This window comes from Talpa europaea (assembly GCF_964194135.1).
Source record: "Talpa europaea genome assembly, chromosome: 12".
Lineage (NCBI taxonomy): Eukaryota > Metazoa > Chordata > Mammalia > Eulipotyphla > Talpidae > Talpa > Talpa europaea.
The window spans coordinates 75,998,066-76,024,525 of NC_140079.1; the positions used below are offsets into that span (position 1 = coordinate 75,998,066).

Here is a 26,460-nt window from a genome sequence, read left to right on the forward strand (position 1 = left end):
TTTTTAAGCAGGACCACATAGTGAATATCTTAGACATAGAAGGCACATATGGTGTAGGTTACAAGTGTTCTTTTCATTTGAAAACCTTTTAGAAATGTAAAACCATGCTAATTCACATGCTGCAGAAAAACAGTCTGCAAGTTATATTTGGCATACAGGCCTTACTACGGCAAGCCCAAGACAGACAACTTGATCAATGAAACACAATTAAGATTTCTAAATTCAACCCCACTTACATGGACAGCTAATGTTGACAATGATGCAAAAACATTACACAGGAGAAATGATAGTGTTTTCAAAAATGGTATTGGAATAATTAGATAGAAATATGTAAGAAAAGAAAATGAATACAGTATAGACATTATATAAAAAATAATTCAAAATGAATGGGAGACCGAAATGTAAAACCTAAAACTACAATGCTTCCAGAAGACAACACAGAAAACACCTTGCAGCCTTGATTAGGAATGATCTCTTAGATATATCACCTACCAAAAAATCTATTAAATGTTAATTAATTAGAATTCATCATAATTTAAATCACTGCTCTTAGAAGACACTGTTAATAACACAAGTCAAACTGGAAAAAATAATTACAAATAATATATAACTAATAAATGTGTTTTCCAAAATGAGATATTAACACATAACAATACAAAAACCAAACAATCTATTTTTTATTAATAGGCGAGAGATTTGAACAGATTCTTCAATGAAGATACATAAATTAAAAAATTAGCACTTGAAAATATGTCTAACTTCATTGGTCACTGTGGAAATGCTATTCAAAAATACAATAAAGTTATCACTATACAAATTTAGAATGGCTAAAATGAAGACTGACCATATCAAGAATCAGGATATGGAAGCAATAAAACGCTCACACAAAGCATTGTATCATGGTTGTATAACGGTACAACCACATTGATTACTACTTGGCATTTCCTCAGAAACTTTAACATAGAACTACCACCTCATCTGGTCATTCCACTTCTAGATATTTACTCAAAAGAAAAGAATGCACATTGTACTTGTACACACATTTATAATAACAAAAAAAAGTCAGAATACAACTCAAAAGGCCATTGACAGGTGAATGTATAAACAATTTTTGCTGTGGCCATTAAGTAAATACCAACAATATCAGAAGCAAAAAAGAATGAACTAACAACATATATACCACAATGCATATAAAACTCAAAATACACAGACTGACAAAAAGTCAGAACCTCCCCCCCAAAAAAGAGAGTACATAGTGTATGATTTCACTTATGTAAAATTCTAAAAAATTCTAAAAATGCAAAATATTCTATAGTGACAGAAGGCAATTCAGTAATTAGAAATGTAGATAGTTGCAGAGGTGATAGAGTCAGGAATTACAACAAGACAGAAAGAAATTATTGGCGTGATGGATATGTTCATTATCTTGATTGTGGTAATGGCCTCATGGGTGTATGCACATGTCAAAACTTATCAGATTGTACAGTTTAAATATGAGCAGTTTGCTATATGTCAATTATACCTCAAAAAAGCTGTTAAAAATGAAAACCAAATACAGTTGTCTACAATTACACCATATATGAAGTTAATTTGAACATCTATATATGAATATATATATATACTCAAATATGCATATATAGATAACCTGAAAGCCTTGATCATATGAAACCACTGAGAAAGTATCAAGCAAATAAATTATCGAGACGGAGAGGGCCAGAGGCAGCAGAATCATAGGGGTTAGTTGAAGGAATGAGCATTAAAGGAAGAATCATGAATGAACAATTTCACAAATCAGTGATTAGTGATGTCATGAAGTTTGAGGGAGGAAGGTCAATAGTGTTGAAGATTGAACACCCTGCAATGTAAAGGATATGTCTTCACTTATATGATGCCTGGCATCAAAATACTCACCCAGCATTGAAAATAATGGTGAGGATAGATGGGAAATAAAATTACCAGATTTTATGACTTAGGAATTTACTGATCACCATACACAGAATGTTTCAGTAGAGAAGGTCTTCAGTTGGTTAAGGACTAAATTAGGAGGGAAGAAGCTGGTCTGGTAACAGGAAGTTCAGGAAACACAGGACTGAAAGGCCAGCTTTCCCATTCAAAGTTTCCAAAGAGGATTAAAGTTTTCAGACCCACTAAATACTGTTCTTGAACTTAAGACACATTTCAGACTGTTTGGAACAATTTTAGTCTGTTGGGAATTGAATCATTAAAACCAGGAGTAAAGTACTAAAAGTCCAGCTGTCTCTATAAATATTTTTAAAACATATGCAACAAGTAAAACCTCCCCTCTTTCTCTACGGAGACATATGATCTTAGTCTGACTCCTGCTTTGAATTAGAAATGCTTCACCCTTCCCCACATAGGATAATTTTTAAAAGTTTTTAAGACAAATTTCCTTGTAGGAGAGATTACAATAAATCATCCATATACCATAAAATTTAATTTGGAAGTTCCAGGTATTAGCAAATCAGCATTGTAGGCCTGCAGTCAACACAGGATTGAAAGGCCATTTTATTTCCACAAGTTACATTTTTAGGATTAATAGAAATAATTTTGGAATAGATCTTGGAGGTAAGGAACCATAATGTTAATAATATCTCTCCCTTTCATACACAAACACAAAGCAAATGAACATCACAAAACCAGACAAACCAGCATTTTAACATGCCTGCACATACATCACACACACGTTCACTTCAAGGAAAAAGCCACCATTGTTTTTCTTTCTTAAAACTTAACATTAACTAGCAAAAAGTGGGTTTCCATTTCCTCATATTTACCATTCCATTAACAAAACTGATTTCCATTTACTAAAAGTGACCCTCAAAGTTATTAGATCATCGTGCAACTCTACCTACAAACCTTAGCATGAACATTTTGTTCCTAGTTAAAGTAAATTAAACAAAAAATTCCTCAACATTGAATCTAACATTTGCTTTTCAAGCAAAAATCTCTCACAAAAAACTTATTTTACTTGAGTAGTCTTTGTTGATTAAGTAGAAAGAAGTAAAAGAACATTTTGCTTTGAATTTCATTTTTTTAATGTTTATTGATTTACCATCGGTTTATAATACTATGTAAGTTTTGGGAGACTAGCCTGCTTTGGATTTCTAATTCTACTCTTTTAAAATCCTTTCTTTGTATTTCAAAATTTTTACTTATAATAATTTTTTCCAGAACACCAAATTACTTCCATTATTGAATTACCTCTCAGAGCAATGAAAAATAAAAGCTACCCCCACTCACTGCTCCTCATGGATTATGCTCTGGGAGAGAACTGCAAATAGATAAATCCTCAAATATCTGTTACTTGATATAAATGCTTTGGATAACTAAATGGCCTGCTTTGTCTGCAAAGTTCCTCCTCACTCAAATATCTTTCAATTCATTGGATTCCAAAGCTTTGCTGAAGTTCTAAGGATATTTAACACTCTGCAACTCCCTGTAATACTATTTTGAATATGGCAGACATGCATAAAGACTCAATAAACACTTTGTCCTTCAAGTGTTCTACAGTGGCTCGCATTCAAAACCCCAACTTCATATCCTGCAATCAGGAAGTTTTCCTATACGGCATTTGACTCTCTTGCTCTATTGAAAACATAAATTTCATCATTTATACAATATCATCACTGACCTTGATTCCCATTTGAACTTTAAGTGTCTATGCTCTACCTACTGAGCTAGCTGGGCACTCATTTGGATTTTAAACAGTGGCAAGTGGTTAATGTTTAACAACTGACTCCCTGGAAAAAGATATATGCAGGAATATATGCACACTCATTTATTATAAATTTTACTAATATAAAAAAATATGTAACATAATTAAAGCCCTTGAAATTCTTGGGATACAAGGAACATACCTCCACATCATAAAGGCCATCTATGACAAGCCAACAGCCAGTATCATTCTCAATGGTGAAAAGCTGAAAGCAATTCCATTAAGATCTGGAACAAGACAAGGATGTCCACTCTCACCACTTCTTTTCAATATAATACTGGAAGTCCTAGCCAGAGCAATAAGACAAGAGAAAGACATACAAGGAATCCAAATAGGAAAAGAAGAAGTCAAACTATCACTATTTGCAGATGATATGATAATATATATAGAGAACCCCAAAAACTCCACAGAAAAACTAATTCAACTCATCAATCAGTTCAGTAAAGTGGCAGGATACAAAATCAACATGCAAAAGTCAGTAGCCTTCCTATACACAAACAATAAATCTGAAGAAGAAGAAATAAAAAAAAAAATCCCTTTTATTATCGAAACAAAAAAAAATCAAATATTTGGGAATAAATCTAACAAAAGAGGTAAAGGACCTTTACAAAGAAAACTATAAAACACTGTTAAAAGAAATAGAAGAAGACACAAAGAAATGGAAAGGCATCCCCTGCTCATGGATTGGAAGACTAAACATTATTAAAATGGCCATCCTACCAAAAGCAATATACAGATTCAATGCTATTCCAATCAAAATTTCAATGTCATTCTTTAAAGAAACAGAACAATTATTGATGAAATTCATATGGAATCACAAAAAACCCCGAATAGCCAAAGCTCTACTGAAAAAAAAAAAAAAAAAAAAAAAGAAGGGAATGGAGGCATCACACTCCCAGGCTTCAAACTATACTACAAAGCCATAATCATCAAAACTGCATGGTATTGGAACAAGAACAGACATGCAGACCAATGGAATCAAATAGAAAATCCAGAAATAAACCCACAGATTTATGGTCAACTAATCTTTGACAAAGGAGCAAAGACTATGCAATGGAGCAAAGAAAGTTTGTTCAATAAATGGTGCTGGGAAAACTGGGTCGCTACATGCAAAAGAATGAAGCTTGACCACTACCTCACACCATACACAAAAATCAACTCAAAATGGATTAAAGAACTAGACATAAGACCTGAAATCATAAAATACATAGAAGGAAATATAGGCGAAACACTACGTGATTTGCATATCAAAGATATCTTTACAGACACATCACCCAAAGCAGTGATAGTGAAGGCAAAGATAAACAGCTGGGACTACATCAAATTAAAGAGCTTCTGCACAGCAAAAGAGACAATAACAAAAACAAAGAGAAACCCCACCAACTGGGAGAACATTTTTGCACACAACACTAATGATAAAGGACTGATCACAAAAATCTGCAAAGAGCTGATGAGACACAGCAACAACAAAGAAAATAATCCAGTCAAAAAATGGGCAGAAGAGCTAAAAAGAAACTTCTCTGAAGAGGAAATGCAAATGGCCAACAGACATATGAAAAAATGTTCAACATCACTTGTAATCAGGGAAATGCAAATCAAAACCACCATGAGATACCATCTTACACCAGTGAGAATGGCACATATTAAAAAAACTAGCAACAGCAAAGGTTGGCGAGGGTGTGGAGAAAAAGGAACTCTTCTGCACTGTTGGTGGGAGTGCAAACTGGTCCAACCACTATGGAGAGCTTGTGGAGATTTCTGGACCTACTAAACATAGAGCTTCCATATGATCCAGCAATTCCACTCCTAGGTATTTACCCAAAGGACACAGAAACATCCATTCCAAAGAGCACCTGCACCCCTATGTTTATAGCAGCACTGTTTACAATAGCTAACCTTTGGAAACAGCCCAAATGCCCAAAAATAGATGACTGGATCAAGAAGATGTGGTACATATACACCATGGAATATTACTCAGCATTCAAAAAAGATAAACACAGGCAATTTGCAGCAACATGGATGGCACTGGAAGGGATCATGCTCAGCGAAATAAGCCAAAAAGAAAAAGAAAAATACAGGATGGTCTCACTCATAGCAGGAATCTAGAAAACTTAAATAAGGGACCAGGAAAATGAATAACTATAAGAAAGTGAAAATCAAAATCAACAAAAAACTATGAACCAGAGACACTTTTTGGGGGTTGGGGGGCGGGAGGGGAGGGATTGGGGTCAGAATGGGGGGTTTGCAATTGTATGGGGGAATATAAAAATAAAATTTATTATTTAAAAAAAAAGCATGGGAATGATAAACATAATTAGGTTCATAGTCATATGATTCTAATTATAAGATCCTAAGTTAAGAGGAGGCAAGAAATAGAATGGGGAGGCAAACATTGATAAATATGAGTTTTTGTCATTATAATAATTCTCATGTTAGCTAGTTGATTTATGGGTATTGATTATATTATTAGCAAATACATAATAAATAAATAAGAGCTAAGTATGATAGTGTGTAATAAAACAAGTATACTTTAAAAAAATATGTAACAAACAACTTACAAATAATAACAAAATATATAATACTTTTTACTGTAAATTCCAAACAGCCAAATGGTTTTTATAAAATGCTTCTGTTGAAACATGTGGGACGCTTACATTAATATCCAACCCATGGTTGTATTTGAATAATGAGTAGAATTCTGATGTGAAATTTGATTGATATTTTCAAACCAAAAAATTGAAATGAACAATCAAGACAGATGTCAGAACTTCAATTGTCAATGACATGAGTAACTTTCTTGTTGAATTGGATATAGTTTTTAAATATGGGGAGGATAGTTTCTCAAGGTTTTGTGCTATCCACAAGGTAACAGACACAGACATAACACATTTTTAAGATGTAGTAATAACATTTTCTCATTCTTTCCTTAAAGCCAACCAATCAACAAACAAGATATTAAGTGTGGATTTGTATTGTTTACCAATTTCTGTGGTGTAAATACTCAATTTATGGTTGAAAACAATCTATATAAGTAATGTTGCTAAATGCAGAATTGGGAAGAAATGCTTAATAGCACAAGTAGTACATCTACCACATGATAATATCAAGGTCATAGATAGCATGCCTCCCAACAATCCAATTAGTGAGAGTTCTGCCTCCCAATCATTGGCACATGGTTTTTGATTTCTTCCCACTGGTAAGCAAGGAGTACATAATACAGCCAATGAACTCCACAAGTTCATCCACAACCAGGCTATCCTCCTTGATGGTTATGGATACACAGAAGCACTGGCAAAGAGAATATTTCTCCATACAAAGATAACCCTAGCACTACCTTTCCATGTCATTCATATATATATATATATTATATATATATATATATATATAATATATATATATATGTGAAGGGGGTGGTTGCACACAGAGGATTTTAGGAAGAAAACATTGCCATAAGGGACAAACAAATTTTACTTCAGTTGTCAGAAATAGTAGTAAAGACAGACCAAAGTTCTACTGAAGCAGTCAACTAAACATTCACTGACTACCTACCATATGTCTAAGTCCAGGTCAGAGAGAATGCAATGATAAATGATCCATGATCTCTAACCATTTGCTCAAATATAAAACATCAAAGAATAAGACTTGGGTAGATACATTGTCAATGCCAGCATTAAATCTTCCAGAATTATAATGATAACAGATGACTACTTTAGGAATATAGTATTCAGAAAACTGGAAAATATATTCCAGACATCCAATGGTCTGGAGTAAAATTTAGCAGGGATGCCTGTACAGGAAGCAGTAAAGCAAGAAGGGGGCAATGCACAGCCATCTATAGGAGATAAAACAATTCCAGTCAGTGTGATGACTTTCATCCCTGGTAAAGTGTTGGCATGCATGTGTGTGTGCGTGTGCGCGCGCGCGTGTGTGTTTGTGTGTGTGTATAGAGAGAGAGAGAGAGAGAGGAGGAGGAAGAGAACTGATCAATCATTATCACAATCTATAACCTATACACAAGTATGATATCTGATAATCTCCCAGGGTCTTTCAGTATGAAGTCTGGGTCAGGAAGAGAAAGATAGCTGGATGTCTCAGTTGTTTCTCAACTCATTTTAGCTCAACAAGCACCCTTTTTGCTCTGTGTCCAGAGCAGATGTTAGATTTTGAGATGACAAAGGTGATACCACAGGGCCTCTGACCAATCACATGAAGCCAACAGTCACAGATATACAAATGGTACGTGTGCATTCAGCATTTCAAGTATACAGGGCCTCTGACCAATCACATGAAGTCAACAGTCACAGATATACAAATGGTATGTGTGCATTCAGCATTTCAACTATACAAATGAGAAAAGAACCTCAAAACACCTGGGTATGTTTTGAGGGTCTGTCAAATGCTAGGAGAGAGAGTACACGGCTGGCACAGTCTCCCTGAACTAGTTATTATTAACACTTAGAATTGGAAGTACCCATAAAAACCATCTTATCCAATCATAAGTATAAATTAATATTCCTTCACAAAATCTCTACAAGGCTAGCAACAAGTGCCTACAATATTTCCAGTGAGCTAACTCTTGCAAATAAAGTCCATCCCTCTTTTGGACAGCTCAAATTGTTTGAAAGTTCTTCCTTATATATTGGATCTACCTGTATCTTCTACCCAGTGCTCTAACTTATGTCTACTGGGATCCCCTAGAATAAGTCCAATTCCTCTTCTACATGACAGCCCTTTAAATAATTCAAGACAGTTATTATATATCCCCCCCAGGCCAAGTATCTCCAGTTTTTTCAACCATTTCTAATAGGACATGATTCTGAGTCCCTTCAACCACTGGACAACCTTTTCTGCATGAACTATAATTTCAATATTCTCCCAGTTTTACTCAAAAAGGCACTATCATACTATGCTTTCACAATTTGTATTGGGACAATTGAGATGCATTTTTATAGCACTACACCCAGGATTTCACATCTGTCTCTTTTTAATACACCAGTCTGATAGATTTGAACTATTGTTTTAACCTAAGACCTTTTGGGATCTTAATCCTGTCATCCAGAAATGAGTAATCTCTCTCTGCATCAGGTTATTCATATATTTGATCCACAAACCAACCCTGACCTCGATATAGTCACAAGTTAAAATGTTAACAAAATTGCATCAAATGAACAGTCTCGTGGCATCAATCCCAGATAATCCTTCACGTTCACATAACTACCCAACCTGTTATAATTTTGTGTAACTACAGTATTATTAACTTCAGACTTCTCCATGTCTTCACAAAGATTCTGTGAAGGGTTTGTAAAATCGCCAGCAGATACACAGCTACAGATTATCTAAGACATTCTTCTAAACAGGGCTCAGAAAACTGGCCACATGCCAAATCAGCCCACTGCCTGTTTTTGTTTTATGAGAATACATCCATGACTATCCATTTACATGGTATCTGTAGCTGCTTTTATAGTACCATGACAGAGCTGAGTAGCTGCAATAGAGACTTGATGGCCAAAAAGCTTAAAATATTTACTATCTGGCTACTTACTGAAAAGTTTGTCAATACCTGCATTTTAAGGAAGCAATATAATCTGGCATAACAGAACCCACAGTGGTTGCCAGTGGTGAATACATTTACTAAATCATCAGAAAAATATTCATTAGTAATACCTTACAGAATATTTTCATGGTAAATTTCAAGCTATGATTTCTAAAACTTATTTTCTTCTCCCTTACAAAAATAAGAAGCATTCAGGAACTGTTTTTCTTTTCTTTTTCTTTTTTTCTTTACAGACTGAGAAGGCTGAATAGATATAGTCTTTTAGCAATGAATTCCATACCAAATACTGACATATTTATATTTGTAGTCTGTGTTTTCATGGAATACATATATTTCACATATTCCTAAGCATACCCAATACTGAACATCTTTAGCTGCAAGCCATGTTGGGGCATCAACACTAGGTCAGCAAAGAAATTGGAAAAAGCTGAAAGGAAACGTAATCAGGGCTAGAAAAGCCAACTGTGCAGTAGGGTATTCCTCTCAAAAAAGGGCAAAATTAAAATGCAAAGTCCAAATCTCCAAAGATCTTAACTCAAGAGAATAATGATTCCCTCTGTTAAGTATCCAATATTGTTGTAAGGGACAGAAGTAGAGGCAACAGCAGTCTCTGAACTATGTATATGCTTGTTCATAGGAAAGAAATCCTTTGATGTCCAGGGGGAAAGGAATTGTTCTGGATGAAATCAGTTAGTTCCTAAGCAGAGACTGAAGACAAGATAAAGGTCTGTTCCCTTGGGAGAAAGACTGGCAAAGTAAAGTGTTAGCATCCCATGGCATCTTCAGAAGAAACCCAGACTTCCTGATGAAATACAAATGAGAAGGATTGGGAGGAAAACTCAGAGATGTTGTTATAGTACATTGGACGCTGAATGTAAAACAGGAGACTGATTCCAGGTACCACCAAATGAGTCATTTTCTAATACTTTGAGGATTAGTTCTAATTTGGGGATTGGTTAAAAGAGCACACCAAGGACCATGTACATTCCAAGACATTTATACCCTCCAACTTAGGACCATGTCCTATAGGTTAGGTGCCTCCAGCAAAAAAAGTCTTGTCTATTGATCTCAAAATAATGCAGAAATAGTATCACTATCTGCGTGTGCTATGATGAGACAAGAGTTGAGAAGTACTGGATTAAGCTAAACCTGCAGATAACAGGACTTCAGTATTGCAGCTTGACCAGTGTGGAGACAATGGAGTAAAGAAGGGACTTGACAATAAGTGGGATAATTAGAGCAAGTTAGAAATAAACTAGGACACTAATCCTGGACAGGGTTTTCAATATGGAAGGCAGAATAGTTCTCCAATGAAGAAAAGATACAAAATAGGGGCCTCCCTGGTGGCGCAAGTGCTTAAATCTCAGCACTCTGAAGTACCCACAGCCACTGCAGCACGAGTTTCATTCCAGGCCAGAGAGGTGACCCACATGATGCAGCAGACCTCTCCTGTCTCGCCTGCTGCTCCCCTCAGCAGTGTATTTCAGTAGATCTGCTTGTTCTGCTCCCCACTCTATCTCTGGTGAATCCTCTCACCCCTGCACCTCTGGCCTGCACCCCAGCTCATGTATGCATAAATAAATAAATCTTTTTCAAAAACCTACAAAATAAGTAAAGGTGGGGTAAAACTGAACAATGATTTATATATGGCCAGTGTCAAAATTGGTGATAATATCCCATGGCATTGGTAGGAATACAACCAACACCAAGGCAATTACCTGGAAACAAGCCTCATCCTGCTGAAAAGAAAAAAATAAAAAAATCAGTCCCAAAGGGAAATATTCTGTATGTATAATGAAAAGAAAAGGAAAACTTCCAAATATAGTAAAGAGTTTCTAACCAGATGGACAGAAATACCTTAATAATTTTTGTAACTACTGCCAGTGACTTCTTCCCAGGAAAGCAAGAAATTGCAAAAATCAGTTAAACCATAATCATTCTACACATTTTGTAGGGGCCCATAATATATTCAGTTGACAAACAATTCTGCCAAGTAGCTCTTCTACATGTTGATCATGTCAACAAAATTAATTTGACATTTACAGCTATTTTGAGAATAAAATGCAGTTACTTAAATTATTCTGTGGAAGCAACATGAGACAGAATTATTCAGTTGACAAAATCTAATTAGGTGTAAATTATTTCAGGTCATATGAATTATAGAACCTTCCACAGATAAGTATTTTAATTCAAAGTGGCTCAAAGTGTTATAGAATATTAATAGGCTGACAGCCTCTTCCAATACTTTTATATTTCTGTCACCAATAATGTCACCTATTCCCCAAATATTGTCCTGTATGTTAGGTCTCATTCTGCCTTCATAGGTGGTAAGAAAGGTATAAGAAAGGAAAGGAAGACATTTCTACACTAGAAACTTCATATAAGTTATTTTTTTACATATAATTCACATACCATAGTAATTTATTTATTTCCAGCAAGTAATAGGATCCTCCTTGTAAACAGAGAGACAGCATAGGCCAAAAGAAATTAACTAATGAAGGGGAAACTTAGGCCTCTCAATAATAATGCATCCATGGCAAAATGCTGAAATACAGGTGTAAAGCTAATAAATCTGCAATATTCATGGCTTATTTTCTCCTCGCTGAGAACCTAGAAAACAAGAGCCTTGAAATCATTTGTGGACATCAAAAGCAGATACATTAGAGAAGAAACATTTATGCAAAATTAAGAAAAAAATTTTTAAAGATTTATTTATTTATTTATACAAGCACTGGGTACAGTCAGAAGCACAGGAGGGTGAGAGGATTCACCAGAGCCAGAGCAGGGAGCAGAACAGGCAGACTGATGAAATACAATGCTGAGGGGAGCAGCGGGCGCGGCAGGAGAGGTCTGCGTGCCATGTGGGACCCTCGCTGGTGGCCGGGGATCGAATTGGCACTGCAGAGGCTGCGGGCAGCTTTGCAGCCCAGCACTCAACCACTGCGCCACCAGGGAGGCCCAAGAAACGTTTTTGACTCTAAAGATTTGCATGAAATTAAAGAAGAACGAATACTGGACAGCAAGAAGCATTACAAAGGAAGAGATGATGGAGAAGAGATTATGTAACAGAAAATTAAGAAGAATAAAAGAACTTAAACTCCACAGGTTCAAATAGAGTAACTGCATGATCTCTGCCTGCTTACATTTAATTTATTATGGCCGGCTCTCACCCTCCCGCGCTTCTGACTGTACCCAGTGCATGTATAAACAAAACAAACAAACAAACCAGCAAACAAATAAATAAAAGCATGCCTCTATTAAAAAAAAAAAAAGATTTACATTTAATTTATTATGGCCGGAAATTTTAACATTGAATTGAATCTGTAACTGTGACCTCGCTTCTGATTAGGGAAACAGTTATATACCAACTTTATTTATTGTGAAATGGGGGGTAATAATGTTTGTCTTTTCCTCCCTCTGAGAAGTAAAGCAGATAACAATAACAACATCCTTTTGGAGAAAGGTACAAAAAATACAAAATATATTTCATAAAGCAAATGGTAGCAATACAGAAGCACTCATTATAGAATAATGCCCCTTTGAAGGTCATCATGTGATTTGAATGAAAATGTCATTAATGGCAATGATTTGAATCCATGGATAAAACAGGCAGTAACTATGAAAGATAGACTTCTTCCCAATGTACTTTTAAAATCATGCCTGTTTTGAATTACTGCCATTGCCTCTCTGATGTCAGAAATTACCTTTAGATGAACCTCTGGACTATGCAATGTCAAAGAACTGAATCAATCCTGGCTACCAAAGACAAGAGCATGGGAAAATCACCTCTTGCAGGAAGTGGCAGTTCTTAAGACAATAGCTGGAATGACCAAAATATCAAATTCAGGTATATACATAAGGTATGTTCTACCACATGAAACATTATGGTCAGGCACAAGGAGAGAATTACTCAGGTCTCATGCTAGGTCTGCTCATCATTCTGTAGTCTACACTGATTTTTATTCTAGAAAAACAATACTGCCATGATCATCAATAATAAGAAACGAGGGACTCGCAGCGTTCAGGGAGAAAGGTAAGATAGAAAGAGAAGAAAAGTGAAATTAAAAAGGGAAGAAGAAGGCAAGCAGGAAAACCCATTTGTAACCGTAAAATCATGTCCTCACTTTTGTCAGTGTTCTCTCCCAATTCTATAAGAGTTAAAGGCCGCCAAGTAATAGGGCCTGCAGAGTTTTCCCTTGGGTCACAGCCAAGGCCAGTAACCCTCCTATTAGAGACCTGCCAAGCTTTGTCAATGCAATCTGCTGAATGCCTTGAGTGACAAGCGATCAATATTCTCCACTCTCATGGGTCATCACAGGTGACACAGGCCTAAGTAATAAAACAGCCCTGGCTGCCTCCTCTAACTTAAATGCTTCCCCAGCCACAATATTTCTTTTTTGTCTAAATGCCTCTAGCTAAATTTCTCGTAGATCGAACCATCTGATGGGGATAGAGATTCTGAGGAATTGCAATGTGTCTGAATTGATGCTAGCCAGTGAAAGCTCAGTAGACTGGAGAAATAGGTTCAAATAAATCGAAAATGACTAGCTACAGAGTTGTAATCTGCCAGCATCAGACCCTGTAGCAACAAGCCAATATGAAAAAAAGCATGCTGACAGCCAACCACCACCAAGTCACCTGCTGAAATGAGAACCATTTTTCCCCCCACGACTGTGTTGATGATAGGCACTTTCTCTATGACATCTCTGATGGTGGCAGGGGTGGGGGATGAGGCAGCAGTTCCTCATATTGTAGGGAACATTTAGCATTGCATGCAATCAATAATAATCGCTGTTTCCCTAAAGTGAGGAAGAGCCCACAAAAGGGGGTATAAGGATAAGAAATGTGGCGATGCTGTCTTCTGAGGCCACAGACCAACTATCAAATTCTCCCTCCCAGTTGGCAAATGACACTGGTGCCCTCTCCCCCTTGAAAGTACAAAGAAGCAGTCACAAAGAGGAGTGACCATACAGTGATGCACATACTTATATAAAGACCCTAGGAAAACTTCTACTCAGGATTCCCAAGTGGAATTAAATTCCTCAGGCAGTATTTTCTGAACAGATGACATAAAGCTCAAGTAGTTGACTATATAACCAAAACAGTGAATTTATCATAGACTATTATGTTGAGGAGAGATCAAGGTGTTAAGAGTCTTTGTCTTCCTCAGAGAAGTATTATACTTTAAACAACCCATACTACCTTTAAAAATTTATCCTTCACATTATCAAGTATTAAGCCTTTGAATGTACTTAGTGAATTCCTGTCCCACTTAAATACTTTCTGTTCAAATTTGCATAAATACATATATCCTCAGCACTTGTTCAATATTCCAGCGCAGTCACCAGGCTGACTGTACAGGTACCTCACATATCATCAAGTTCTTCTTCTCTGTTTTAGACACACATGGCTACAGGCAGGCACAGAACATCAGGACACAAAATCTTACTAAATTTGCTACCAAAACCAAAGCTTCCAAGAGTAGTATCATTTCAGAAATGAGGATAGAGTAAAGGAATAGAAAATGGAGAAGTTTATGGGTTGTATTCTTGCTCATACTTACCTATTCTCATTCAATTTCTAATCATTTTTAAATTACTCCTTGTTTTGCATTTTTTAACTCCCTAAAAAATTGCAAAACTTATCTACATCTCTGGTCACACTAAATGCCTTCCTATTTTAACAGGATGGTCCCCAATGATGCTTGAAAAGCTGCTACTGAAACAACCCATTAAATATTTTATTACCTGTCATTGGTACATTGTAATTTAAAAAAAAAAAGGTTAATGATCAAGTAATCATTAATGTGTACCATACATTTGTCAGAGTATCTAGAACCTTAATACATATGGAGACTCGCGGACTCTCATGTCAAACACTGGCTCATGCACAGCATAAAGAGCAGAGACATAGTTTTGTCCAAGCAGAGTCAAAGTTTTATTCTTTTTATGACTCCGTAAACCCCTTATGTTGGCTAGCTTCTACCTCCTGACCTCCACAGGCTGGATTCTTGTAAATCTGTCCCTAATCGTGTGGGATTAGATGGCCATATATTTAAAGGGGCAAAGTGACTTTACCTAGCCTCCCAGTGTTATAGAAAATACACGGAAGCATTAAGATGCAAGTGACAGTGAAATGTCTTAGCGGTAAAAAGAAATCTCTAGTCCAGGATGACTACATCAATCCTTCTGGATTATCACTACTTATAGAAAGGTCTCAGACTGAGAAAGCATACTTCTACTAAAAGCACATATGCCCAAGGCAAAACAAGCAATCATTTGGATTTCATTCTGACATGTTTGAGCATTTCTTGTGGTTAGTTAAGAACTACTAATTTGGTAGAAAATCATGTCAGCCAAAGAACTAATAGGTAGATGAAGTGGTTATAATAATCACGTAGTGATATGGTTGTCTTTCTTCTGTTAAGCCATAATTCATTATCAAACAAATAGTATAAATTCACTCTGAAGATATGGAACAGTGTCCTGACAAGTTGCTGGCACTAGAACTGTTACATGTTCAGAAGGAATACAAAGTAACTCTTCAACATCCTTGGGGAAAAAATCATTTATGAATATAAAAATAGCTCATAGTTTGTGTAGAAAATAAATCTATGCTCTGCCAATCTAATCACTGTTCATGTCTGGATGCAATTTCTTCTAGTTTTTGATTTATTCTTGTTCTTTCTATTTTTCTAAACACAAATAATACTGTGATTATGTGCATACACTTTTTAATAAAAATTAAACTTTGCAAGTATTTTTCCTTGAGGTAAATAGTCTTTAAAAATAGCATTTAGCCTCTGCAAAAATATAAAAATTACATATATGGACTATACATTGGCATTATATGGGGTTTTTAACATTACATGAACTTTTCTTCATATCTGATTTACTATCTCAGAATAATATCTCAGACAAAGAATTGATAGATCAAAACATTTTGAAGAATCCTGAAACATCCTGAAATGACTTGCACAAAAATTATTATCTCACTGTAATTTTCCCAGCAGTAACTAACTTGTCTCATTTCTACAAATCGTATTAATTTCATCAGTAGTAACTCCTTGTTTTATTTTTAATTGGGTTTAACTATTATGGATACTGAACTTAGATATTTAATTCCCATGCTCATTTCAAGCCAGATTTTATTGACAGGCAGTAAACTGAATTAATTTGATTGAAAGGAGTTAAATGCCACAAGCCTCAAGAATTACTGTTTTGATGATGATTCTCTTCTGGTTAAAAGGAAGCAATCGGAAATATATCATAAGTTAATCAAACTGTACTTTTCCTCTCTTTTTCCCTCACTAAGAAGTTTTTCCTGAAGAAATGAGAAATGATTATCATTAAGTGCCTAAATGGGAAAGATGTGGATCAAATCTGACACCACCACAGAAGCTAACAAGTCTGCTGATTAACTTTGCATTGACTTGGATATTGCTATACTCTGTAGTGTAAACAGCTCTGGGGGTGGGGGAAAAGAGTGAGCTTCAAAAAATTTAGTTCTATAAAGTTTAATTAAAAATAAGAGACTTTAAAATTATTTCCTGTGTTAAGCTCTAGAAAGTAAGGTTTTTTTAAATAAATAAATCTTAAAAAAGATTTATTTATTTATGCATACAAGAGCTGGGGTATAGGCCAGAGATGCGGGGGTGTGTGGGTGGGTGAGAGGATCCACCAGAGACAGAGTGGAGAGCAGAACAGGCAGACTGACTGAAGTACACTGTTGAGGGGAGCAGTGGGCGAGACAGAAGAGGTCTGCTGTGCCATGTGGGGCCCCCTGCTGGCCAGCCGGGGATTGAACTCCTGCAGAGGTTGCGGATTGCTTCACAGTGCAGTGCTTAACTAACCCTTGCACCACAAGGGAGGCCCAAAAGTAAGATTTTTAAATGAAATTTCAGAAATAGGTAGTGAAGGTGACTGCTACACACAGACAAGACACCTAGTTTTCACTTATTGCCTCCATTACAGATGACCTCCAATTTATTATTTGCCTTCCTTTTTTTGTTTTCCACTAGGTGGGAGAAAGCACCATTCATCTCCAAAATAAAGCAGTTCCTCAAGGTTTTCTTTTTAAACATAATATTGAAAATTTTATAATGTATGTTTACTACTGAGAAATAAGTCAAAGTAAATTCAATCACCTTACAGGTATGTGTTTTGAAGTTAATTTTACAATGCACTCCACAATGGGATATTGAATCATGAGTTTACAAAAAATAAAAACATGCTTTGAAATTATGGCAAAATCATCTATACTGATTCTGTATTATTATAGCACCAACTACTCCTACAGAATTCAAATATCTGTCAGCAAAATCAGTGCTTACACTCAACTGAACTTGTAAGATTTAATTCCTTCTTAGTCAAAATACAATTTAGAAAAGAATTTAGCTGACAAAGTTTTTAGCTCAGAAACATTTTTTTCATGGATTTTGGTAGACAAAATATAAATTTGACCTTCCTTTAATGTTTAAATGGCTTGGTCATTTAATATCCTTTTAATCATGGATAATGCAAAGAAAGAAAACGTGAAATATAGTACAAAAGTGGCTTGGGAGTTGAGGGTTGATAAGAATGACCAATGGAGAAGATAGGACAAAATAAGTTTCCATAAATGATTTGTTCAGATGTTACATTTGTTCAGATGTTACATAAAAACATAAAGAAAATCCCCCCAAACATATATTTCACATCTCTGTTCATTCACTCATTTCTTTGTCCAACCATTCTGTCCTTTCTTCCTGTATTTCACCATTCATTCATTCAGCTATTTAGCAATTATTAAGTACATTCTAATGGCTCTGATGTATCAAAATAAATAAACAGAATAATCTTCAAGTTAAATCCAAGAAGGGAGAGATACAAAACCACTGACAAAGTAACCCCTATCTGGAGAGACAGAAACCAAGGATGCAGCAACTCATGCTACTTCATATAGTTCTGGGTGTCTAACATTGCCATACATTAAAATTCTCAGCTCCATTTTCAATTTCATAAAGGGTCTTCCCTGATACTATGACCCTTAAAAAGATTTTCCCCATCCATTTTGAGAGGTGTTTCTTCAATCATCAAATACCATATTTACCTGAAGGTCTATGTAACCAACTTATCCCAAATTACAATTCTTGGTAAAAACAATCTGAGTAAAAAACAAAACAAAAACCCTAAGCCTTACCCCCCAGGAAAGATAAACTCTCCAGTAAATGACAGAGTAGTATTGGTAGTGGTGTGTAGAGAAGATAAACTGCTTTCTTTTGTTCCAAGGCCTAACAGCAGTCATTGTATACTATCTACTTGCTGGATTTGTGTTGCTTCTATTACTGTGTTAAAGGAGCTATTTCTGGTGCTGACCTCTGTATAAAAGCTGGGGTGAGCTGAGCTTTTCTGCCTATTAGAGTGAGCAGCAGAGCAAAGGGTAAACCTCTCTGAGTAGACGGGTTAGAGTACACAGACACTGATTCAGGTTTAGTTGACAGCGCCAAGCAAGGCATTTCTAATCTCCCCAGTTAGCACTAAATCAGCATGGTGTACATGAGCCCTTGACAGAGGACAGACAAATGGGACTCACTAAAAGGATAAAGAGTGGCCTGGTGAAGCACAGACACTGAATACAAGCTAAGCCTTCATTTCTTAAGCTAAGGATGCTGTGCTGAACCCTCATGCATTCAGGACAAATCTCAGCTCTTCTGTATTAAAATGTCGCCTTCTATTCTGATTCTGAGAAAACAGACTATCCCCATTCCAAGAATTTAAAACTCAGTAATTAAATGCATAATTTTCTCTCCCCCTATTTCCTGATGCCTGAGAAAAGTCAAAGCAAAAATTAGGAAGATGCTCTCTGAGCCACTGTCAGGTTATATAGTAGAATCATGGTGTAATTCTCTTCAGTCCTGTTGACATTACCCAGACCACACCATGGAGCAAAGAAATGTGATGGAGCAGAAACGTGAGCTCTATTCCGTGGTGTTCTTTTCAAGTTTACAAACATCAAAAAAGGGGAAGGGAGGAGAGACAAATATAAACTCAGACAAAATGATCCCTGAAAGGAATACTGCCTCCCTCTGGTGTGTTGTTGGGTGGATTAGACTTTGCCAGCTGGCACAATCATGTGTTGTCTCTCAGAGCACTTGTGTTTGTGTCATCCTAAACACTACAAACTGCTCCAGAAAACACTGTGCTCAATGGTTTACCAGCAAGGGAACAGAGGCTGAGATGCTAAATAACTGACCCAGGATTACACAGCCAGTAAAAGAGAAAGCTGGGATTCTAACCTCGCTTGGGGTGAAGACTCCAGAATCTTGCTCTGAATCACTCTGCTACACCAACTACATCTATTACACCAACTACATTCAACTACATCCTGTTGAGTGTATAAATGGAATTTTTATGCATTAAACCCCAATTAAATCTAGGAAAGTAACTTGCTTATTTAAAGGGCCCGTTTTAATGTGCACCATTTTTAAGGGGGAGAAAAAACAAATAGCAGCAATGAAAATAACCACCATTTGCTATAACTTTGTAAATTCAAAATTATAGTGATCGTATCTGATGAAAACAACGTCAATGTGCAAATGCCTAATATGGTATGACTGCCAGTGTCCATTAAACTACCAGTGGCACTGGGGGAAAGCAATGATGGGCAGCTGCCTTGTACTATGATGAGAAGCCTTTAACCATGTGACTCCTGTACACAAACAAGGCTCAAAGTATTCACTTAGCAGCTTATAACTCATACAAACATAACTCACATTCACACTAGAAGTGATGAACAACAGGTCTCCTTAGAAGAGAGAAACTAGGCAGTCTCTCACACTCAGGAAAATAAGATATTATACCCACCTGACAAATGACCTAATAAGGAAGCCTGAAAAGGGTAGTCTGGAAGATACTATTTGCAGGAAGGGATTTTAGGGCCCCGTCTTCTGTTTCCTGGTACATGATAGTTCCTCTCTAAAGCCCATCAAGAGAAACTCCTAACAATTGACCTCTCACTCCAAACCAAGAGAGCAACTTGTCACATGCATAACACTGGTGAGGTTAGTCTAAACTTCATTATATGTCACAACAACCAGTTGTTTTATAGATGCTATGAGTTTAGGGACTTGGCATGAGAGATATGGGCAATAATTTAGAAATATCATAATGGGTAAAAATAAATATAACTGTGGAATGATCAAACCAGCTTAGAATATGAAATTGAAACTTGAAAAAAACACGTCCTACAATATGTCTATATAAAAGCTATTACAAGTTATTGAATGTATAAGAAAGAATACAAATATTTCAAGTGAAAAGTAAAGATATTTTCTCTGTAGAAAATGAAAGCTTGCAAGAGAAATTAAGAAAGAAAATGATCTTGAATTTTATCCACAGTAGGTTCCAAGTTAAGTTCATAAAATAAATAGCTAATCTATTAGGAAGTTTCTTTGGTCAAACCATGATATTAAAGGTATTAAGTATTCTATGTCTGTATAGTACTTAGCAGGTTATTACCTTAAATATATTTTATTATTTATATTATAGTAATATATTTTCACACTACAATTATTACAAAAATACTGACTGTAAGGGGATAACACTTTTTAAGCCAACATAATGACCTATTTGCTTTATTTATTGGGTCACATTTCCACATTCTTTATCTGTCTTGAAATCTTAATAGGATACTTTAATTAACTTAATATTTCAATATGAATCTAATATCTCTTGCTGCCCTCTCAAGAAAATTAAAATAGTAACCTATTTAAATTCATAGACAAAAACAATGCCAGAATCAGAAATGAGGTGGTTTTGCTCTTGGAATTGGGGAACTATCATTTACTAAGATCCTTCCATGGATGCCAAGCACTCTGTTATGTTCTTATCATCTATGATTTCATTTCAATATTACCACCAGAAATTATTGTCTCGATTTTACATGTAACCAAGAATCTAGTATTTCTAAAATTAAACTTCTCTCAATACTAAATCAGAATGGATCCGTAAGAGGTCACTTGACTATTTGCTTCTAATTGTTAGAGCCAAATAAAATTTTAAAAAGAACATATAGATTAATTTATAACCTCAATTTACAAATAGTAAAAGTGGGACATTAAGATGCAAAAGAACAGAACTAGAGTCAGGATTTCTTATCAGGAGTAAGAAAAATCGAAGCACCAAGTCCATACCATTGCTCTGCTCTCTTCACGAGACCACATGGCCTCCCCCTGGATGCTGCAAGAGTGAACACCTGCCTTGGTCAGGGAGACTGGGAAAAACAGCAGAGGTACACAGAAGTGGGGAGGGGTAAAGGAAGGGAGAACAGGGTGTTGCCTGAGCACCTCTCCAACCTTCTAGGAGATGCCTTCATGGTCTAAGGAAGTTCACTGAGGTCAAATTTAGAGTCAGAGTAGTCTGCACTGAAGCTTTGCGAAACAACACCTTAAACTAGTGTATGTTCTCATCTATAAAATGAGATAGTGTAACTTCCTAAGCTTGAGATGATGATTTTAAGAGCTATGTTTGTAAAATGTGTATTATAAAGTAAGTGGTCAATAAATTACCTCCTAGTACAATGTGTCCCCTTTCTTCTGCAGCAAAAGCCTAAACTCAGTCCCCAATGCCTTTATGTCAGTGGTTCTCATTTACTTACAACAGATTGCTGGGTCCCACCCACAGAGTTTCTGATGTAGAGTCTGAGAAATTGAATTTCAAACAAGTTCCCAGGTGAAACTTAGGTGGCCGCACTTTTACTATGCTTATTTTCTCCTCTATTTTAAAAATCTCTCCATTTTCACATGTACAGCTTCCTCTTCACTCATTTGCCCTTATGTTCTTTCTACCTAACTTTCTTTGACTAAATGGAATTTAAAGCTGATTGTGCAAATAAAAAAGATGAAACACAGAGAAGGGTGATTATACAAAAACTTTTTTTTTTTATTTAACCCCTAGTTCATTGTGATATCACCTGTGGAACCTAAATGTCAAAATAGTTTTATTTTCTGTAGACTTTTACTTTTATGTAGGAAATAACCTTGAGCATCAGAAGAAAAGATACTATACTAGAATACTCTTTCTTATTTTACCAAAATCTCATTAACTTGGACCAACCACGGGGAAGGTTATCTAAAATAGTGAACAATTATAATGATAAAGTATTGCTTAACAAATGTCATTTTATTGCCTTTAAGTCAATTATCCTGAACTAAGCAAGGTCAAATGAAGGCTCAATTAGCTGTTTAAATAAGTGAGTAACTCACTTCCCACCTCAAAAATCTGCATTCCTATGTGACCTCACTAAAGAAGTTCATCTTCTTTAGCCCAACAACAAAAGTACCTCAAAATGCATCATTTACAGTGTCCCTAGCTTGACCACACACTCAGGCAATGCGGACCACTGTTTCCATCACAACAGAATGTCACTGAGTAGGTGAATGGACAATAAGGCTATGGTCAATCCAGACAATGGTGTATTAATCATCTCTTTGAAAATTCATCTATTAAGCCATGAAAAACATGGAGGAAACATAAGTGCAAACTACAAAGTAAAACAATCCAATCTAAAACTACATACAGCATAACACCAACTATATGACATTCTGCAAGGGGCCAATATTGGAGATAGTAGAAAGATCAAGATAAGATCTTGCTCAAACCTTGGGGTTGGGGAGAAAAGGGACATGCACATGAAGAGTACAGGGTACATTTAGGGCAGTGAAACTATTCTGCATGAAATTTCAGAACAACTATAATGATAGACACATGTTATTAAACATGCTTCAAAATTCACAGACTACAATATAAAGAGTGAACCCTAATTGAAACTACTGGCTTTGAGTGATGATTAACTGCCATTGTAGGGTCACTGATAGTAACAGATGAAGAACTTTGAGGATGAGACATTAGGATTGGGGGATGGGGGCTTGGGGACATGGGGTATATAGTGACTCTTTGTAGTTATAGCTCAATTTCACTATGTACCTAAAATTGCTCTTAAAAAAAAAAAAGTCTATACAAGCAGACACAATCTTTTACATAAAAAGTGGTATCTATCTAGATCACTTTTTTAAAAAAGATTTATTTATGCACACAAGAACTGGGGTACAGTCCAGCTGTGTGGAGGGATGAGAGGATTCGCCAGTGACAGAGTTGGGAACAGAACAGGCAGACTGACTGAAATACACTGCTGAGGGGAGAAGCAGGTGAGTCAGGAGAGGCCTGCTGCACCATGTGGGTTGCTCCCTGCCCAGTGGGGAATCGAACTCATGCTGCAGTGGCTATGGAGAGCTTCATATTTTGCATCTTAACCCCTTGGGCCATTAGGGAGGCCCCTAGATCACTTTTTTAATTTCATTCAAGCAAGTCTCTCAGATTTTCCCCACCATAACTGAACCCTCCATGTACTGACTAAACTACAAAGAAAGAGGAAGGTAAGTGAGAAATAAGACACTGGGTTGTGGCTAATTTAAAAAGAGAAAAACAGCAGGCAGCATGCTTCTTCCTGAAGAACAATAACAAATATTTCTTTCTCTTGTTTCAAAAGCCTTTATAGGACTGTAAGAATTTTTAAAGCTTCTTCCTGATCATCATAGAAATTGACTGCAAAGGCCTCCTGGAGTTTGAATAATGCTATTTGGGATGACGGGCTACAAAGAAACCTACTTTTCTTTTAATACTTTCCAGGGAAATTTACCTCAGAATAAAGTTACTATTTTTTTTTTATGAGACCTCAATGCTACTCTACTAATAGAATTAGGCCGTGGATGGTTTTCTAAAACTCCAGATATGGCAAAGTTTATGAGACAAAGCCAAATTGGCCCCTACACACAGCTGGTTCCATCAGACACTTAAGTGAACATCCAGCTTGACTGCATTACTGAGCTTGTAGAATATTTCTCAGAAATCACAAGGTCAAAAAAACCAGAAGTGCACTGTACTGAATGGCTTACATTAGTTTCATTAATGCCTGAGTTTCAGCAAAATATGTCAGCTGGGAATTATTCCAAAATATAGGAGGTTCTGTCACTAATAGAAGTCATTCCAATGGAACACATGTTTCCTTAGAACACGTTTCCTTTATTCCCACAACTAAATGTCTTTTCACTGTCCTTTTACGTATTATGATAGGCACACTCATATCACTCCCTTAAACTCGGAACCCTTAAGTTTTGTTAGTCTTTGGACAGTGGAGAACTCATAGGGGAAAGGTTAACAGTGACAACAATATGGTGGCAAGGTTTTGAGCACTGAGCATGTGCCAGGGTCCTGGGGGCTCTGTCTCCCAAGCACACTTGGGAGATGTATTTCATACATCTGTGTTGGCAGATGTATTTCATAACAAGGCCCAATGGCACAAGGGGACTGGGGTGGGGGGAAGGCGAGCAGAGAGCCTTTAAAAGCAAGAAATAAGAGTCTACCATTTAGAGGGTGGTTTTTGTGCTTTGGTTTCCTGTCTTTAAAGTTGGAATAAAAATACTTATCCTGCATGAAATGCTTTTTGAGGAATATGAGAGATAAGGTAGGCAGAGTACCTAAAATAGTGTCTATCCCATAGAAAAGATCCCTTCAATCTTTTAAAGACACTTTTAAGGAACTTCTAGAAAGGGATTCAGGCATTGCTGCCTTTGACACTCCCTTTAATATTCTGACTCAAGGTCAGGGCCTTCATGCACGCTGTAGGATTTATCCTCTGCCTACCTCTAGTAATAATTAAATAACCTAGTCCACTGTGTGTCAAGTCCTTACCTGCTTCAATTTTCCTAAACACATACATTAAACAACTATTGAACAAGAACCTACTACTTCCCTCTACTTTTAAGCTGTGGTCTTGGGCACTGAGGTTATAGCACAGGAGGAGTGAGAGAAAATTCTGATAAACAAATAGAAAAAAGCAGAAATAAGTACTGAGGCTAAGCGCTATGAAGGGATAGAACAGGGTAAAGTTAATGAAGGAATCGCACAGTGAGATGCCCTCAGGGTGATATTTAAAGCACAAAGGCTGAAATATGTCTAGGCAAACAAAGAACCAATCCAGCTATTAAAAATGACAAAGGTGGGCCTCCCTGGTGGCTCAGCCGGTTGAGCGCTGGGTTGCGAAACTGCCCGAGGCCTCTGCCATGCCGGTTTTATCTCCGGCTGCTCCCCGGCAACCAGAGGAGGGTCCCACATGGCGTGCAGACCTCTCTTGCTGCCCGCTGCTCCCCTCAGCAGTGTGTTTCGTCAGTCTGCCTGTTCTGCTCCCCGCTCTGGTTCTGGTGAGTTCTCTCACCCTCCCGCGCTTCTGACTGTACCCAGTGCATGTATAAACAAAACAAACAAACAAACAAACAAATAAATAACATGCCTCTATTAAAAAAAAAAAAAAGACAAAGGTAAAGACTCCAAGATGGGAAAGGACTTGGCATATCTCATTAACAGATTCTGTCACTATCCATCTTAAAAACTTCCATGATCAGTGTTATGAAACCTACTTAGGGGCTTCCTTGGTGGCACACGCAGTTAAGTTTCAGCACTATGGAGCTATCTGCAGCCACTGCAGCATGAGTTTGATCCCCAGCCAGGGAACTGACCCACATGGTGCAGCAGACCTCTCCTGTCTCACCTGCTGCTCCCCTCAGCAGTGTATTTCAGTGGATCCACCTGTTCTGCTCCCCACTCTGATTGTGATGAATCCTCTCACCCACCCTCTCCACTTCCCAGCACCTCTGACCTAGACCCCAGTTCTTGTATGCATAAATAAATCTTTTAAAAATTAAAAAATAAAACCTATTTAACCTTCAGAGGCAAAATGCAATTAAAAATAATTGCATTCAGAGGCAATTAAAAATAAAAATGCATTCAGAGGCAAAATGCAATTAAACGACTGACCACAGCTTCTGTGTAGGAACTGGAAAAAGCTAAAGTTCTCCAGCACACTGGTGACCTATGTCTTTGAGCACCTTCAGTATGACAGTAGAGTAAATCAAGAACTCTAATAAATGGGTAGTCATTATCACTGAAGTTATTTGAAACTCAAAATCAAATCTAGAACTACAAAAAGATTTAAAAAATCATGTCTAAATAGGGATAATATTTAAGTTAAAACTGGGTGTTGTTATAATTTGGGTGGTACTTTTAGGTGAATTACAGTGGAAGGGAAAGGGAAAAGAACTAGAGAGAAACTAGAGAGAGAGCAGTGGCATTCCCAC

General features: G+C 36.6%; 1 protein-coding gene across 4 annotated transcripts in view; it reads right to left on the reverse strand.

The window, feature by feature from the left end:
* The window catches only part of AUTS2 (activator of transcription and developmental regulator AUTS2), a gene marked incomplete at both ends in the record, with an annotated part of 1,071,450 nt that overhangs the window by 630,570 nt on the left and 414,420 nt on the right, over positions 1-26,460 (reverse strand). The gene's annotated exons all lie outside the window — the stretch shown is intronic.